The sequence below is a fragment of the Lissotriton vulgaris genome, chromosome 7, assembly GCF_964263255.1.
Source record: "Lissotriton vulgaris chromosome 7, aLisVul1.2, whole genome shotgun sequence".
Lineage (NCBI taxonomy): Eukaryota > Metazoa > Chordata > Amphibia > Caudata > Salamandridae > Lissotriton > Lissotriton vulgaris.
The window spans coordinates 831,348,522-831,365,730 of record NC_141695.1 but is presented as its reverse complement, the minus strand read 5'-3'; the positions used below and the strand labels follow the sequence as shown (position 1 = coordinate 831,365,730).

The 17,209-nt window shown below is 48.1% G+C and overlaps 1 protein-coding gene across 3 annotated transcripts in view; it reads left to right on the top strand.

The window, feature by feature from the left end:
- MCRIP1 (MAPK regulated corepressor interacting protein 1) overlaps nt 1-17,209 on the top strand; it is a 108,854-nt gene that overhangs the window by 6,633 nt on the left and 85,012 nt on the right. The window lies entirely within an intron of this gene.

Here is a 17,209-nt window from a genome sequence, read left to right as displayed (position 1 = left end):
TGAAGATCTAGTTTGGCTAGGTATAGTTTGGAGAAGAGACTCGACATCACAGTCATGCCATGATCCAATCTCATTTGCGAACTGCCTGTTCTGAAGGTGCTTGGTCTCTTTTCGTCCACACAGGTGCAATCACCAGATGACAGGAAGTGAAGGAAAGAAGCAGCGAGAAGAGTGCGCATTTTCAGAGTGAGACTGCCTGCCTTTTATATTCTGAAGGCTAAGGACACCCCCCTTACTAGAATTGTGCCTCTCAAAGCTTCAAAGCCGCCTGAAACAGTGAGTGCTCTGCATATGCTCTCTCTGCTTGTTTCCAGAGATGGTGCTGTAGTACCAGTATCTTCTCTTTATTCCTTGAAGTGTACCAACAAGATGCCAGGGTGCCAACGAAAGGCTGTGAGGAGAAAAGTCTACTGTGTCTAAGGCAAACCAGCCCCAGATTTATCTAGTGTTAAAGATATATGCACATAACAGAACAATTGGATTTTAAGGCAGCTAAGCCACATGCAACAGTAAATGGACTGTACTAACCCTCACTGCTGGTTTCTGGAGTAGCTGATGTGGTTGACTGTCTCTTCCATTTTTCCCATCAAGTCCTATCACCTGATGATGGGAAGCAAATGAGAGACTGCGAGAGAGAAGAGGGAAGCATGGAACTACCCTTCCCAGAATATTCTAGGGATATGGACACGCCTGTTAACCAAACTAAAGGCTGAATAGTGCTGCACAAGACTTGAGCCATGGTCATGAATAGGTCCATCCTGTGCCCCTTGGTTGCCTGGAAGGTGGCTAGGGCCAGACAGCGTTAAAGTCTGCTCTATTGAGACCGCACCAAAAAGGAAGATAAAGATGGTTTGTGCATCAAAGCCAATGAGACGAGAATGAAGCTGGCTGTGACTAGGGCTCGTTGTGGGGAAGATACTTTTGAGGCTTTATTGGTAGTAGGTTTTTTTTTTTTGTCAAACAGATTTTATTGTTTTCCATAGCAAAAGACGCAAGGCACAATCCGCCAATAAGCCCACACAGGGGCCCTTCGAAATACTGAGCTCATCATATACAACATAGGCAAGTGGAAGGATCGATGCTTCCCAAGGTCCTGAATCACCTCTGGACTGTCCGCCATAAGTTCATAATGTTCAGCGCTTGGGCGGACAGGATTGAGTCCCAGTTAGACCCATAAGGGATAGTCAACGAGAGCAGTGGTGCATCATAAGAATCCATATACGTAGTGTGCTCTCCCAGCTCTCAAGCCCAACCAGTTGCCAACAAGCTCGTTTAGCTAGTATTGATTCCCCAGAGCTCAAGGAGACCTAAAAGTGGACATTATACCTCGAGTCAAATAGTAACCAACCCGGATCCCTCAACTCCCCCCCCCCCCCCCCCCCCCCAAACTCCCTCTCCCACCCCCCTCCCAGTGGTGGTGTTGCCATACATTAGCGCGTCAACCGTATGAGGCCCTTAAATCTGGAACAGATGCATGGCCCTGAGAGTAGAGGGGCACACCGCAGATGGTAGGCCTTTCGAGAGGAATGAAACCAGCGGTCCCCAGCGGTACTCAAAGTTCTTAAAGTCTTCTCGGGATATGTTAGACATTCGCTCTAAGCTGAGCAGTTGCCATTGCTGGCGCCTCTCTCTTCTTCCATGCATTCGCCACTGCCAATTTGGCAGCCCCCAGACATAGCCACATAATTCTTTTATCGGCCCTGGTTTGGTGTTCTAGCAAGTGGTCCCTAATGCCAAGCAGAGCTTCTGCCATCGTAGTCGGGACCGGGTATCCTAAGATGGATTTTATCTGAGCCAGGATCTCTTCCCAGAACGGCCTAATAGAGGGGCAATCCCACCAAATGTGTTGAAAGTCTCCCAAAAGGCCACACCCCCTCCAAAACCTATCTGATGTACCTGGAAAGATTTTCGCGAGCTTAGATGGGTATAGGTACCAGTCCGCCATTACCTTCAAATGTGCCTCTCTCAGCGCTGTGGATTGGTTGAACCGGAAGATATCTGCCCACAGGCGGGTCCACTCTTCCTCCTTGAAGTCTTGCATGGCCATCCCCTCCCACCAAGACATATAGTGCGGCCGCGGGGCGGTCTCCGTGGAGAGCAGGAACTTATACAGCGCAGAGATAGCCCCTTTCATCGATTTTAGCTCTGACGAGGAACAGTTCGAACCTGGTGAGGGGTCTGGTGGCACCATCCCTAATCTGTGGACCCAAAGCCCAGTGAAGCAGCTGCGCGTGGTGGTAGCGCTCCTGATCCCCCACCCCATAGTCCCTTTTGCAATTCTCAAATGTAAGGGGGTCATAGTTGTGGAACAGGTGTGTAAGTGCGAGACATCCACCTGCCCTCCAGGCATCAAACAGCCCCTTCCGGAGCACTGGGGGAAAGGAAGAAGTGAAGTGGATTGGAGTGAGTGGTGACGGGAAAGATGTCCAGCCCTCCCTTCCTGCCACAGAGTCCCACACTTTGAGGGTGGTGTGTGTTGGAGTGCTGATGTACGCATTACGGGGTCTGTCCTTTCTGTCGCGCCAGATCAAGTCCCAGATTGTCCTGCCTACTACGCTGCGGTCCATGTGGAGCCAGTATTTCTCCGATTCCATTTGCGCCCACTCAACCAGGATGCGCAGTTGGGCAGCTTTATATACAGGCGAAGATCGGGGAGACCAGCTCCCCTTCTCCTTTTTCATGCTACGACGACCACAAAGAGAAGCGTGCCCGGCCTCCCTGCCACACAAACTTCAGGATCATCGATTTTAGTCGTTTAAAGAAATCCTCCTCCAATTCTATTGGGAGCGCCTGGAATAAATAGAGCAGTTTGGGTAGGAGGGTCATCTTAATAGCATGGATGCGACCCAACCAGGAGAGAAAAAGCGGCTTCCATCGTACCCGTTCTTTTTGGATGCAGGTGAGGATTGTGGGACAATTGGCTGCACATAGTTGCTCAACCTTGGGAGTCAGTTGGACCCCTGGGTATTGTATGGAAGAAGGCGCCCAATCCAAAGGCGTGAGCGATCGGAGTTGTGAGGCTTCCACCTGTGAAAGGGTTAGATTAAGGATGTAGGACTTGTCCAAGTTGACCTTGAAACCTGCCGCTTTTTCAAAGGAGCTAAGCACCTCCTGTAAGTATGGGAGGGAACCCAACGGATTAGATAATGAGAGGAGGACATCATCCGCGAATAGTGAGATTTTATGGGCTTCTCCGGAGAAAGGGAGGCCCTCTATCCCCTGATGTTCCCTCACCGCTATAGCTAGGGGCTCTATACTGAGGGCGAAGAGTAGGGGGGACAGGGGGCAACCCTGCCTAGTCCCCCTTGAGTGGCTAAAGGAGGCTGACTGCACCCCATTGACTGAGACTTTAAAGTATGGGTGTCTATAGTTGACCTGAAGAATTGTAATAAATTGGGGGGAGAAACCAAACCTCGTTAGCGTGGACCACAGGAAACTCCAATCTACGCGGTCAAAGCTTTTTCGGCGTCAAGGCCGACTAACACTGCAGGAATTTTCAATTTGTTGGCCTTCTCTATTAGATGGACTATGCGCCGGGTGTTGTCATCCGTCCCTTAATGAAGCTGGACTGATCGGGATGGATGATAAGTGGCATAAGGTCATACATTCTTTTGGCCAGTATGGAGGAGTACAGCTTTGCATCTACGTTTAGGAGGGCAATGGGCCTGTAGGAGGCACAGTGGGTGGGGTCCTTGCCCGGTTTGGGATCACAGAGATCACCGCCTCGGCCATGGAGGCCGCGGAAATACCATACGTGGCCATACGGTTGAAGAGCCGGACCAGATGAAGCCTGACCTCAGACGCAAAAGTCTTATAAAAGACTGCAGTGTACCCATCTGTTCCAGGCGCCTTGTGGGGCTTCAGTGATTTAATAGCTGATTGGACTTCTTCTAGGGTAATGGGAGCCGTGAGGATTTCATTCCACTCTGGAGAGACCTGTGGGATGGGTAAGTCCCTCAGAAAAGCGTGCTGATGTTCAGTGTCAGGAGTATTCGCCGTGTATAAGGATTAAAGTCCCCGACCTATCTCGTATTCCCCCTACATATTCTCTCTCTCTCTTTTGTCCTTCAGTTGTCTGGCCAGGTGCTTCCCTACCTTGTTACCCTGGGTATAAGATAGGTTGCGCTTCTTGAGGAGGGTGAACTCTGCCCTATTGTTATAGATGGCCCGCAGTTTGCCTCTAAGTGCCGCGAGTGTGCGAAGCGTCTGCCTGGTAGGTGTCCGCTTGTGGGTCTGCTCGGCAGTCGTCCGTTCCTGCTCCAGACCTTCCCTTTCTTTTGCGCGCTGTCTATTTAGGGCTGAGTTAAGCGCTATGCATTTACCCCTCAGAACCGCTTTGAACGTGTCCCAGGTATTGTATTCTGAGGTCTCCTCTGGGTCGTTAAAGGAGAAGAACTCTCTAATAGTCTCCCTCAGCTGCGCATTCGATTCCTTATCCCTCGTCAAAGCTTCTGGGAAGTACCAATGTGCAGGTTTCGGGGCGTTACCAAGCCAGGTTAGACAAATTGTGTACATCCCATGATCGGATACTGAGATGGGGAGTATCTTTGCGTCCTGTAAATTGCCCTGCAGGGACTGACGAAAAAGATGTAATCTAGTCGTGAGTAGGTCTGGTGTACATGGGAATAGAAAGAGTAGTCACGGGTGAGTGGGTGCGCTAACCGCCAGGTGTCCAGATGCCCCATGTCCCCAATGAGCGTCTGAATAGTGTCCAGGAAGGTGCCCATGTCCGAGCGTCTAGTGTGCGTACTATCCAGTGTAGGGTGCCAGACCAGGTTGAAATCCCCCAAGAGGAATAAAGGGCCCTCTGCAAAATCAGTCACTTTTCCCAGTAGTGTAAGTAAGAAATTCTTTTGGCCAGTATTGGGGGCATAAACCGACACAAACGTGCATATCTTGCCCTTCATCCATCCCTTGACCATCAGCCATCTCCCCTCTTTGTCGCCCTGAGTGCACATAGGCTGGAACTGGGCGGCCGAACTGAACAGCAGCGCTACCCCTTTCTGTTTAGTGGATGCAGAGGCTTTATATATAAGGGGGTATTTCTTATGCTTAAGTCGGTGGTCTTCAGCCTTCAGGAGATCTGTTTCCTGCAGTGCTACAATATCTAAGTGCTGATCTATTACATATCTCCAGACTTTCTGGCGCTTCTGCGGGGAGTTAAGTCCCTTAACGTTCCAGGTTCCGATAGTAATATGCATTCTAAGTCAAACCTGTCACCTCCTCTATAGTAGCTGTCCTATGCCCTGCCCTCCCCTCTTGGAGCGTTCCTCCCTCCATCTTGCCCAGCCCGCAGTGAAGAACTCCCACTTCTACGTTGCCAGGATCGTTCCCTACCTCAGCCCCATCATTGCTCCCCCGCCGGAGCCCCCCCCAACCTCCCGTGCCACATCCAGTAGAGGACTCACGGTGTGCAGTTGCACCATATCAACACCACTAGTCCCTCCCTCCCCCAACACATCCCAACAGGATAATGTAACAACATTCCCCAACATGAAACTCAGTTTTCGGACTGTGACCAGGTCCCAGTAACACCAGTTCGGACCTGCAGTCTATGAGTATTTGCAAGGGCAGTGGCGGCTCGACGGCTCGAGACCCCCCGCCCCGCTCCCCTTCCCCGTTGCCATACTTATCTAATTACGACCTCCCCTTCAGTTCTCAGGAGCCTGCTCCAGTGTCCTTGGAAACCTCCCGAATTGCTGCTGCCTTTTCCTGTTCCATTATCTTTAGATCAGGCTTGAGGTTTTTCTTCGAAGATCGGCCGCGTCGAACCTTCTGCCATCCGTCGCTTGTCGCTTGGGAAGATTTGGGTGGGGTCCCCGAAGAGCCTCCTCCCTCTTTGTCTCCTAGTCGGTCCTCCTCGTATGGAATTCCCAGTAGTGAGCAAGTGTCTCTCAAGGAACGCAATTGGTGGAGGGCTCCATTCCATCGGAAGATCAGACAAAAGGGGTGCCCCCAGGAGTACCGGACCCCCTCGTTGCGGAGAAATGTGGTTGCTGGTTTGAAGGATCTCCTCTTTTGTAAAGTGATTGCCGAAAGATCTTGGAAAAGTTCCAGAGCTTGGCCTTGATACTGAATAGGCAGTTTGAGACGCGCCGACTTCAGGATGCGCTCCTTTAGAGGGTAGTCAGGTAAAAAGGCCATAATGTCGGGGGGAGGACCCTGGGATCTACGGGTCGGACCCACCCGATGAGCTCTATCAATACGGATCTCAAAGTCATCCCCTTTGTCAAGTATTGTCCGGAAAGGCCTTGTAGATAGCTAGCGATATCCCCCCCCCCTCTGCTGAAGAGGGCACATTCCGGACCCGAATGTTGTTTCGCCTTGAACGATTTTCGAGGTCCTCCGTGTGGGACTGGAGATCGGTCTGCTGCTCATTAAGCCAGACGATTTCCTGTCTTAGGAATTCCACTTCTCCGCTTCTGGCTTGTCCTGAGAGTTTGCTTGCAGCCACTCGCTCATCAACATCTCGGCGAAGCTCTTTATAATCCCCCGCCATTTCCTGTCGGAGGGAGTGAATGTCCTCCTTAAGGGAAGTGAAGAGGGCCTCCATGAAGGCCTTGGTCGCCGGGGCTTCTCCTCCTTCGCGGTCCGTCCCTTTAGGGGGGGGGTCCTTGAGCCGGTTTGTCCGGACTTTTTTCAGCTTTGGAAGTCCCCTTCGACAGCAGTGATGGTGCGATTTCCCTTGCGGTTGACGGTAGCCATCTTCTCCCTTATAGTCTGCCCCTCCGCTACCCGGCCTCTCCGCCCGCTTGTCGAGGTCCCAGTCAGTCGGCTCGGGCCGGCATAGGGGGCGGGAACACAGAGCGTCCGGATCGCGTAGGTTGTCTACAATGGCGTCCTGCCCCTGCTACCTTGATCTGTTGGTATCACTCGTGGCCCCCCGGCGCTACCAGTCTCGCCGCGGCTTCAGGCGCTTGTTCTGTCATCTGGACCAGGGACCCCGTCTTGCACTGCGCCGGCAAAGCACTCGCCACTTCTAGATCCGTTCCCTTGACCAGTGGCTCTTCTGGGGGGCCCTCTTGCGGTATTCAGCCTCTGTTCCCCTCCTCGGTTACAGCGCCCCCAGCGATGTCAACCCTATCCCTTGCTGTGGGGTCGCGGTCAGCAGCGGTGAGGTGCGGACTGCAGTCACGGCCTGGGTCCCGAATTGTGCCCCCCGATCTCCCGTGTCCTTCCAGGGCCTGCTCACCTCAGCCCCCGGCTCTAATGCCACGTTGTACGGCGGTTGTGAACCTTCCGGCACCGGTACTGACACCCCGACTCCAGATCTCGGGGCCTCCGCTTCCCTCTGTCAGGCCGGTGTATACCCTCTCTTCCCGGTGGCAGTGTGCTCCAAGGGGCCGATGCTCTCAGTGTGCTCGGTGGCCGAGGCCGGGTCGTCTGCACCGGCTAGGCCCCTGCCTAGGCCCTACCTTCTTCTCCTCGCCTAATCTCCCGGCCCCTTCTCCCCTCCGTGTGTCCTTTCCCGGCTTCCCGGTCGATGTGAGCTCGAGCCCGCACTCACCCCGGGGTAGGAGTGCTCCCAATCCGCCGACGCTGCCCTTACTTGCGCTCTCTTGCTGGGGCCTCTCCTCCTCCTCCGTCGGCTAGGCCGCAGCCGGGGCCTTTCCTGCTGTCTCTTGCCGGGCCACCCGGGGCCTCCTTTCACGGGCCGCCCGCCCGGAGCCTCGGGGCAGATCCGGCCCTCGCCTCCCACGGACCTCCGCAGGCGTCTTGGGCAGCTCCGGTGACCTCTCCCGGTCCGGCAGTGGCGTCGCGGACCCCCTGGGCCTCTCCTCAAGGCGGGAGTCGGGTTGCCGCTTTTCCATCCTAGCGCGGCCCTGCTTACTGACTCACCTGCCTCACCAATCAGCTTTCCGCCTCAGGGCTCGCTGATCGTCTCCAGTCGCCATACAGGTGCTCTCCTCACCTCCGGCCACCGACACCCCGGCTTGGCTGCAGGTTGGTCAGCTAATTAGGTAGGGCACGGAGGACGGGGACGGGGAGCCTCCGAAGAACACGTCTGCCTAAGCCGCCATCTTAGCCACGCCCCCGTGGTAGTTTTTTTTAATGATATTGTTGACCTTGTCTTCTCTTTTTCTCCAACCAGCTTAGCCATCTTCACCATTGTTCCTACTGAGAGTCACACACACCTCTGTCCTCTTGCCCTTGCTTTCCCCAAAAGAAACACTAGTCTAGTTTAGTAACGTCAGTGAGGTAAGTGTGTGTGAGTTGTCTGAGGTGGGGGGGGGAGGGTGGCTGATTGCTCAGATACTGTAGTGGGAAAATCTTAATGCATTCCTTACCTTCATTGTTTAAAGAATCATTGAGCCTTCTGATTTCTGCCATTCATTTGGTTACGGAAGCCATACAATTGCTTACTCATACAGTCTGGTGTGACCCAGTGGCTGCCTTTTTACTATTTTTTTCTATTTAGCTGGAACTAGTATCTTATGCTTTGGGTTCAGCATGGCCTTTCAACCCTATTCTTCCTTCTGCATCCACGTATCCTATTTCAGTAGTGGATTGGTGTCCTTGTCCTGATGAGGTCATGGACTCCGTTCCTACATCGGAGTCCCTGAAGTCTTACCTCACATGGGGATTCACAACTTTTTAGCCAGTTCCTTGACGTTTCTTGAGTGCAGGATCACTAATTATTTCTGAAAAGGATTAACACTGATAGGAGGGATGCCAGGGAGAATCAGGGATGTCTGCATAAACAAATTGTGGTGCAGGGAGGCAACGTCATAGTGGGTTCTCTCCGGGGGTATAGGCCTTAAAGGGGCTGTCCTTTGGAGCCCTTGGATTTCCTCAGGCGATTGTTTTCTTCTTACCATGAGGTGTCAAGCTTTGTGGTTTGGGGGTTGTCAGTTGGGTGGGTTATTGGGTCTGCAAGGTCCAAAAATAAAGATATTATATCCCTTGTTATTTTTTTCTATCCAAGATACCAGTAGACACCCAGGAGGTGGAACCAATTTAGTCCAATATGTTTTTGTATTTTCCCTTGGGGGACAGCTGAAGCTTCAAGCACTTTCCAGCCTTGAGACTGTTAGACCTTGAGTTTTTCAGACAATGGCCCAACAAGGCTGACTCGTCTTGAGGGACTGTATTCATCTTGGGATGGTATTTTAAATGCTTTGCCTTGACTGTGGAAACGGTACTATGTCTAAGATTGGGGATAACAAATGTCACTGATTTTTCTACCAGTGATGTCTTCAGACCTAAGCCTAGCCCTTACTAATGGATGGCTACCAATGTTTTTCAAAACGTTTGGGGAGGCACATTAAGTGTTTGGTAATTTTAGTCTTCACTGTCTTGGCTTCTGGCTTAACTCTGATGTCTACCACTAATAAAATTACCTGTGTGTCAAGCTCAGAGCACCGTGAAGCTATTGTATTGTATTTGGTTAAAACATTATAATGTGCATATTAAACCTTCTGAGAATTCTTCAGGGTATGGTTGATTTAGAAGGCCTTCTGGGGCTCCTAAAGTAAAGGGTTTGGGGCAATATTTCTGGTAGGTGGTAACTATTTCAGTGTCATATATGGGGGACAGGGTGGTAGCACACTCTGAAGGATAGGATCCTTTTGAAGACAAGGAACTGGATCTCAACCTCTACTCCCCAAACCTGGTGGTTATCATGGATAAGCTACACAAAGGGGATATTCTGATAACTCTATGACTCTGGGGAAGGGGCTTAGAACGGTTAATGGTAGAACCATCTCAGATATCAGTGCAGCCATGACTTTGATTGACAAGAAGGCCACGCTGATCAGCTAATTTTTTCTTTTAGCCACTAACGATAATCTAATTGTTTTTTTTTTAGATTGGTACCTATTACATTGCTCTGTGGCCGAGCTTACAAAGGCCCTAAAATTACAAAACACGAAGAAAAAAATCCCTGGTCCCAACTTGCTATTCATGTATATTCGTGTTGCAAGTTGCTGAACCGTGTGGCTACGTTTTTTGCGTAGTATTGAATGCCGTGTTGGACCTGATCTCATGGACGATAACAAATATTGTCCCAAAGCACAAGAAATGTGATAAAACTGGTACTGGTCCGTGTTGTCACATATCCCTCATTGACTATGCAGTTAAGGTTTATGCAAGGGTAATTCTATTTTGGCTGCCTGAGTAGAAGAAGGAATGGAGAAATTTGACTAAGTAAAGTAAGTAAAAATCTTATAAAGGGCACAAATTCCGAGGTATCTTAGCGCTGAGGGCAAGAAAGTACAGAAGGTCAGGAAGGTCTCGGTCACTGTTTGCAAGGGAAGAGCCAAGTTTTAATCTGTCTCCTGAATTGAAACCTGGAAGAGAGTAACCTGATATTTAGTAGAAGCTCATTCCAGAGCTTCGATGCCAGAAATGAGACATCTGCCTCCACATCAGGTCCTTCTGGCTCTGGGCACGGACAGCAGAGCTTTATTACCTAATCTTAACATCCGAAAGGGGGCACGCCATTGGAAAAATTTGTGAAAGTCGTTGGCTGCCCCTCCATGCATGGTTTTATGAACAAGGCACAAAGCCTTTAACTTAATTTGCTGCTCAACTGGGAGCCAATGTAAATTTCTGATGGCATCCGAGATATGACTGTATTTTGGAATATTGAGATGGGTACGTGCCGGCGCATTCTGCAAGGATTGCAGTTTGGACAACTGACGTTTATTTACACCCATGTACAGAGCGTTACAGTAGTCCAGGCGGGAAAGAATGAGGGCTACCACAACAGTTTTTCTCAACTCCATGGGAAGAAAAGGGCAGGATTTTTCAGAGTGTTTTTAGGAGGAGATAGCAGGCAGATGTCAGTTGGTTTATTTGTCCTGAGAAGTTAAGTTGGACATAACACAGGATTTCCAGGTTTCTGACTGGTGGCTGGAACTGGGCATGCTCCTGCCTCTGTTGGCCACCATGACTGGGTCCAAATGGGAGGACCATTGCCGAATTCCATGACCTCGGTCTTATTGGCGTTCAGTTTTAGGTAGTTCTCTTACATCCAGGTCATAATATGGCCAAGACAACTATGGAATTTGTCTGCAATTGGATCTGCTGTTGATGAGACAGAAATGATGATTTGTGTGTCATCTGCATATGATACAAGTGAAAAGCCATGGTCCGTGATTAGTTTGCCTAGAGGGCAGACATAAATGTTAAACAATGTTGGGGAGAGTGCTGACCTCTGTGGTACTCCACCTGGCAGGTAACAATTGCCAGATTTCAAATTGTCCCAACAAACCCTTTGCTCTCTGTCAGGAAAGAGGTGAGAAGGGCAATGGCAGTGTGTCCAATACCTACTGCCTTCAGCCGTTGTGTGAGAACAGTATGGTTAACAGTGTCATATGCGGCTGAAAGGTGCTATAGTGTCAGAATAGCCCTCCAGCTCCTATCAATCTGCCATCGTATTTCTTCCATGGCCATAATAAGTGCCGATTCTGTGGAGTGGCCTGACCGGAAACTATGTTGGGTTGGATCTAGGAGCTTGTTGTTTTCTAAGTGTTCAGTGAGCTCTGAGTTAACAGCTTTTTCCAGAACCTTGGATGCAAGGGGCAGACAGGAATTTGGGCGATAGTTGGTCACCTCGAGAGGATTCAGGGAAGGTTTCTTTAGGATAGGCCTTACACATGCCTTCTTCCAAGAGATCAGAAAATTCCCAGTGCCAATGGCAGAGGGGTAAGCAATGTACTTGAGACACCATGGATAATATCTGGTTTATTTATTTATTTATTTATAGTGTTTTGTATAGCGCGAACAAGACCCGTGGGTATCAGAGCGCTGAACATAAAAAGATTACAGAATTGACAATTATCACATCAATTATAACAACAAACCGTTATGAGGTAGAAGCGGTATGGTAAAAGGGTGACTAGATAAAAGGCATTGAGAGGTGCATTAGTCACAGCTTGTGTCATAGTCATATCTTCAAGCTCGTTGAGGTAAGGTTATATAACATTATCAATACAATTACCTATATAGTTAGCCATTAAGAGTTGCGTAGGTTTAGCTTGTCATAGTAGTCATAAACATAATAAAGTGAGGTAGAGGTTATATAGTTCGAGCTGTGAGATACAGTGTATAAGCTCCCAAATATATGAGGTAGCAGTACAGTGTGTAGCCGAGGCTTGGACGGGAGTCTTTCATTTGTTTGATATTGAACTTCAAATTATTCATGATGAGTACCTCCTCTTTGGCGTAGATGTTCATATCAATAGTCTGTAGTTTCTCTACGTAGGGTATTTACTCATCAAGTGGCTCTTTAGTTCCCGTTTGAAAGTTTCCGTATTTTGAATCTTCCTGATGTTTGGAGGGAGTGAATTCCAGACTCTGGGTGCAGCTCCGGAGAAGGCCCGATCGTAGGTCCTTTTCTTGCGGAACAAGGCCGGTCGCAATAGCAGCTCTTTGGCACTTCTGCTTGGTCTGTTGCCTCCCGAAAGTTTAATTTTCTTGGCTAGGTATCTAGGCATGTTGTAGTGAACCGCTTTGTGGGTAATACAGGCCATTTTCATTTGAATTCTGGCCTCGTAAGGTAGCCAGTTTAGGGCTTTCAGGTGGGGTGATATATGATCGAATTTCTTCGTTCCCGTGATGAGTCTTGCCGCTGCGTTGAGGCAGGCTTTTAGTGGTGCTATGGATGTCTTGGGTAGGCCAGCTAACGTGGTACAACCATATTCAATCCTCGAGATAACTAGCGATTGGGTGGCCAGTTTTAGATCCGCCTCAGAGATAAAGGGTTTTAGTTTTCTTAAATAGTTCAAATGGAAGCGGGCGCTCTTAGCCATTGAGTTAATGTGGGCTTTCATGTCGAGGTTCTCATCTAACGTGATTCCCAGTGATTTAGCTGAGTTAACTAGGGTAGGAGTGCAGTTTAACGCAGTCACCAATTTCACCCATTCCTTTACCTCAGGTTGGCTCCTTGTTGGTGAGATTAGCAGGAATTCAGTTTTGTGGGCATTTAGTTTCAGATGATTAGTTGTTAACCATTGCAAAGCTTTCTTTAGTGTGTCATTCATTCGGTCGACGTCATCACGGGAGGCGATCTTTATATATATTTGCGTGTCGTCTGCATACATGTGATAGGATATCCGTGATTTTTGAAGAATCTCCGTTAGGGGTTCTACATATAAGTTGAATAGATCTGGGGATAGAGTTGAGCCTTGTGGGACCCCGATTGTGTTAGGGCATGGGGAGGAGGTTGCTTGGTTGATCAGGAATAGTTGAGTCCTGTTCTGTAGGAAAGAGTTGAACCATTTCAGTACGTTTCCGGACAAACCCATCCTGTCTTGAAGCCTGGTTATTAGTATTTCGTGATTTACCGTGTCAAAAGCTGATGACAGGTCTAGTAGGATCAGTAGGCATGCCTGATTTTGGTCTAGGGCTTGTAAGGCGTCATCAACAATATGCAGGATCGCAGTTTCAGTACTATGTCCTGTTCTAAATCCTGATTGGCAGTCGTCTAGTAGTGCGAACTTAGCGATGTGTTGACTCAGTTGGCCTTGTACGCATTTCTCAATAAGTTTGGCCAGTAAAGGTATGTTGGTCACTGGTCGATAGTTATTCGGGTCTGTCGCATCCGCTGTTGGTTTTTTGATGATGGGCACTACCTGCCCCGTTTTTAGGCAGTCAAGGAGGGTCCCTTGTGTAAGTGAAGCATTTATTATCTCGTTCCAGGGGTCCGTGGAGGAGCCAGATTTAATCGAGGTTGGGACGTTGTTTACCTTATTAATGGTTAGGGAGGAAAATCTAGTCTGGATACATGATGCAGAAGATGCTTCCTCTGCGGGCTGAACCTGTGGGAAGGAGGGCCCTGAATTCAGGCTCTTTAATTTGTGGTATATTGTTTGGACCTTTGACTGAAAGAACGTAGCCATTTTGTCGTGCAGCACTTGATCCGGAGCGAAAGCATTGCCCTCTTGGAGTTTGGACAGTGCATTAACATCCTTGAAAAGTTCTCTAGTGGAATTTTTAGCCCCCTCAATTTTGTTGGTGTAGAAGTTCTTTTTGGCACTAATGATAGCTTGTAAGTGCTAGATTATAACTCTATTTGGCTGGCATGCTGTAGTCCACCCTCCATGTTCGTTCGAGGCGTCTGCAAGTTGCTTTAAGGGTTTTCAACTCTAGACCTGCATTGTTTGACCATTTTTGCAGGGGCCAGTTGCTCTATGGCGGACCTGAGCCAATTATCATAGTTATCGGCTGCAGAGTTCGGGTCTGCCCCAGGGTGGGAATGCGGTTATCTAACTGGACTGCTAGCTCCTCGGATCTTAAGTTGCGCCAGGACCGTGTTTTGGTCGGCGGTGCTGGAGGAAACAGCAAACGGTTATTGTGCCCAAACGGTAGGTTAAGGAAAATAGCCATATGGTCAGTCCAGGAAAGTGGCAGAATCCTGTCGATACTAATAGATGCGTTATTGGTAAATATCCCATCCAAAGTATGTTGAGCCTTGTGGCTAAGTTTTAATACTATCTGGGTAAGACCAAAGGCTTCAAGGGTGTCTAGCAACACCAAGGTACAGGCATCATCACCCCGTTCTAAATGGAAGTCAAAATCTCCTGGTATGGTAAACATGGGGAAATCAAGACATGATTGCAGTAGGGTTTGAAGAGCTTGGGAGAATGGAGATCTGGGTCCGGGTTGTCAGTAAATGAGCAGCCCAGGAAAGGAAAGTATGTTCCTGATTTTGATGTTAAACTTCATTGCTTTCGCTCCTGGCAGTGACACAGGATCAAAAGCTACTTTGAACTCAGACCTATATATGATAGCAATACCACCCCCGTTTGGCTCATTCCGGGCAGGCTGGCGAGCGAGTAACCATCTGAATCAAAGATTCAGCTAGACAGTAAAAACTGGAGCAATCCCTTTTAATGCCACCTATGAAGGACACGTGATCTTGAAAGGTGGTACTTGGTATTCAGCATTCATTGGCCTTGGATTTCATTAGTAAGCCATTGTTGTGGACTTGGTTGAAAACCTTTGGGGTCGATAATGTGCAAATACAGGCCATCATGGCACTGTACCTTGAGAAATAAGCCAATGGTCTGCTTTGGCATCTGAATAAGTCAATCCCTACAACAAAACAATTGCATCCGGTAGGGCTGTGTCCTGTACCCATTTAATTGTAATATACTTCTAGTCAGGCTTCAACACATCTTGTACGTTTCAGGTGGGGAGGTCCCTAAGATGGGCAAGATGGACGTCTCGGTTCTGCTATTTCAAGACAATGAGGTCCTGATAGCTCATAATTTCGGAGCACTCAACTGCTGCTAAAAGGGCTGCAAGAGAAACCATATAGAGACGAAGCCTGAGATAAATTCTATCTAAAACAAAAGGTAATAAATGTTTGGCCAATTTTTTGAGCTTGTTAAGGCATAGTGCTGTTTGGAGATGTGGATTGTGACACATTTCTGGAGTGAAACTAAAACCAGATACAAGAGTGTATTTAGAGATTTAGTCACTCTTAACAAGATCCTGTCATTTAGGAATTGCTTTTAGTGTTAAGGCAGGAGCTAAAGCTACATATGCTGCTGAAGTGCGAGGGTGGGGCACTGCTGGTCTGATTAAGACTCTGGGTGATACATTCTTCAGAGTGATCCTTATCATACCTGCTGGAACCTCAACAGTAGTCGTAGTTAGAGGTATGCTAGCCACTTAAAGCTCAAGCTAGATGCTTGGCTGTGGCTCAGCTCGAGATTCTCTTGGAACCTCGAACCCAATACGAGCTGAGCTTTCACAGGAGGCGATGTGGTCTATTGGCTGCTACTACCGCCCATGTATTACTGGGAAGTGGGTTTGAATCCCGCGCTCGCTTTAGCATCCTATGAATCTCAGCAAATCTCCCAGTGCTGAAAACAAAAAGTGTGACGCAGTCTGTGTTTGTAATGAAGCACTCTAAAATACTTGAGCAAGGTTCGCTCGATATAAAACTGGGCAAAATAAAATCTCTAGCTTTACTACCAGACTATAGTCTCATCTTCCTAGAATTAATGACACAGCTTTAACCTTTGAAGTCCGATAGAGATGCCTATATCGTGGCTGAATTGTGCAGTGTGAAACTGGAAAACCTGTGATCCGCACCAACTTCTCTGCCTGAGCAAATTGTGTGATCCTAGGCAAATACTTTATTTCATATCGTTTTTTTCACATATGAGAGCACCTTCAAATATGCGAGTTCGATACTGCTCTGTACAAAAAAATCTGTCTTTTCTTTGATTAAATAGCCTATAATTTTGCTTCATCTATAGTAAGAATCTAGGCAACATTTAAGGTATACATGACAAATGACTTGTCTTAGTTCACTAATAGGCTAGTGGTCCGGGAGGTTGCAGGAATGTTTCTCAACTCATTTTTAAAAACACTTACTTTTAATAAATACTTTTTTAATAATCTCATTAACACTTCCTGTGTTAAAGAAATACACTTTATTGAATGTTGAAGACACCTCTCACACTCTAAGGTGATGTCTGTTTCATGATTCACATGCCAAATATTTTCAGGGCTTGGTTTGTGCAAGGGCTTTTACAGCCATAGTGACATTTGGCTCGTCTCTCCCTCTTAATTTGTTGGCTTGCTCACGTCTAATGATTGTAGCAGAATTATATGTGATCCTAATTCGTGATCATACTAAAATCACAACGAAAACAGATTGGATGTTCATGCCGTCTTTAAATCTCTATGTAATCTAAACCAATAAAGGAAAAGCTTGTGGTTAAATATATCACAAACTGTTGTTAATTCATGAATCTGCATTGGGTCGCACACACTCCTGGCACAGTTGTTAAGGAAGAAATGGCCGGTGGGGTGAAAGATGTATCTTCAAAGATGTGCTATAATGACCTTCCTGATAGAGTTGCAGTGAGAGTCCGTGCAGAGGAGAACTTGCAGTTCAAGTTTAGAATTGGTGTGGAAGAGTTTCCTAACGACGATTGGTGATAGCATCCTGAAAAGTTTGTGTACAATGCTTAGAATAAGCTTTTTTTAAGAGACAAGATGGAACATGGAGTGGTACCACTGTTGAAGATCCCCTTTCCTGTGAGGTCTGCTGGTAAAATAAACTGCACTTTATGCAGTCTTGTCATATTTACTCGATAGGGTCTGGTTGTACTTTGTCTTTTTGGAAAAGGGACCAGAATAGTATGGGATGCTTGGTGGAACCCGCACAGCAAAAGCGGATCTGAGGCTCATAATTTGTTGAGTGCCTGGGAATAATTTCCAATGTGCCATAGCCCCAGATTACCAG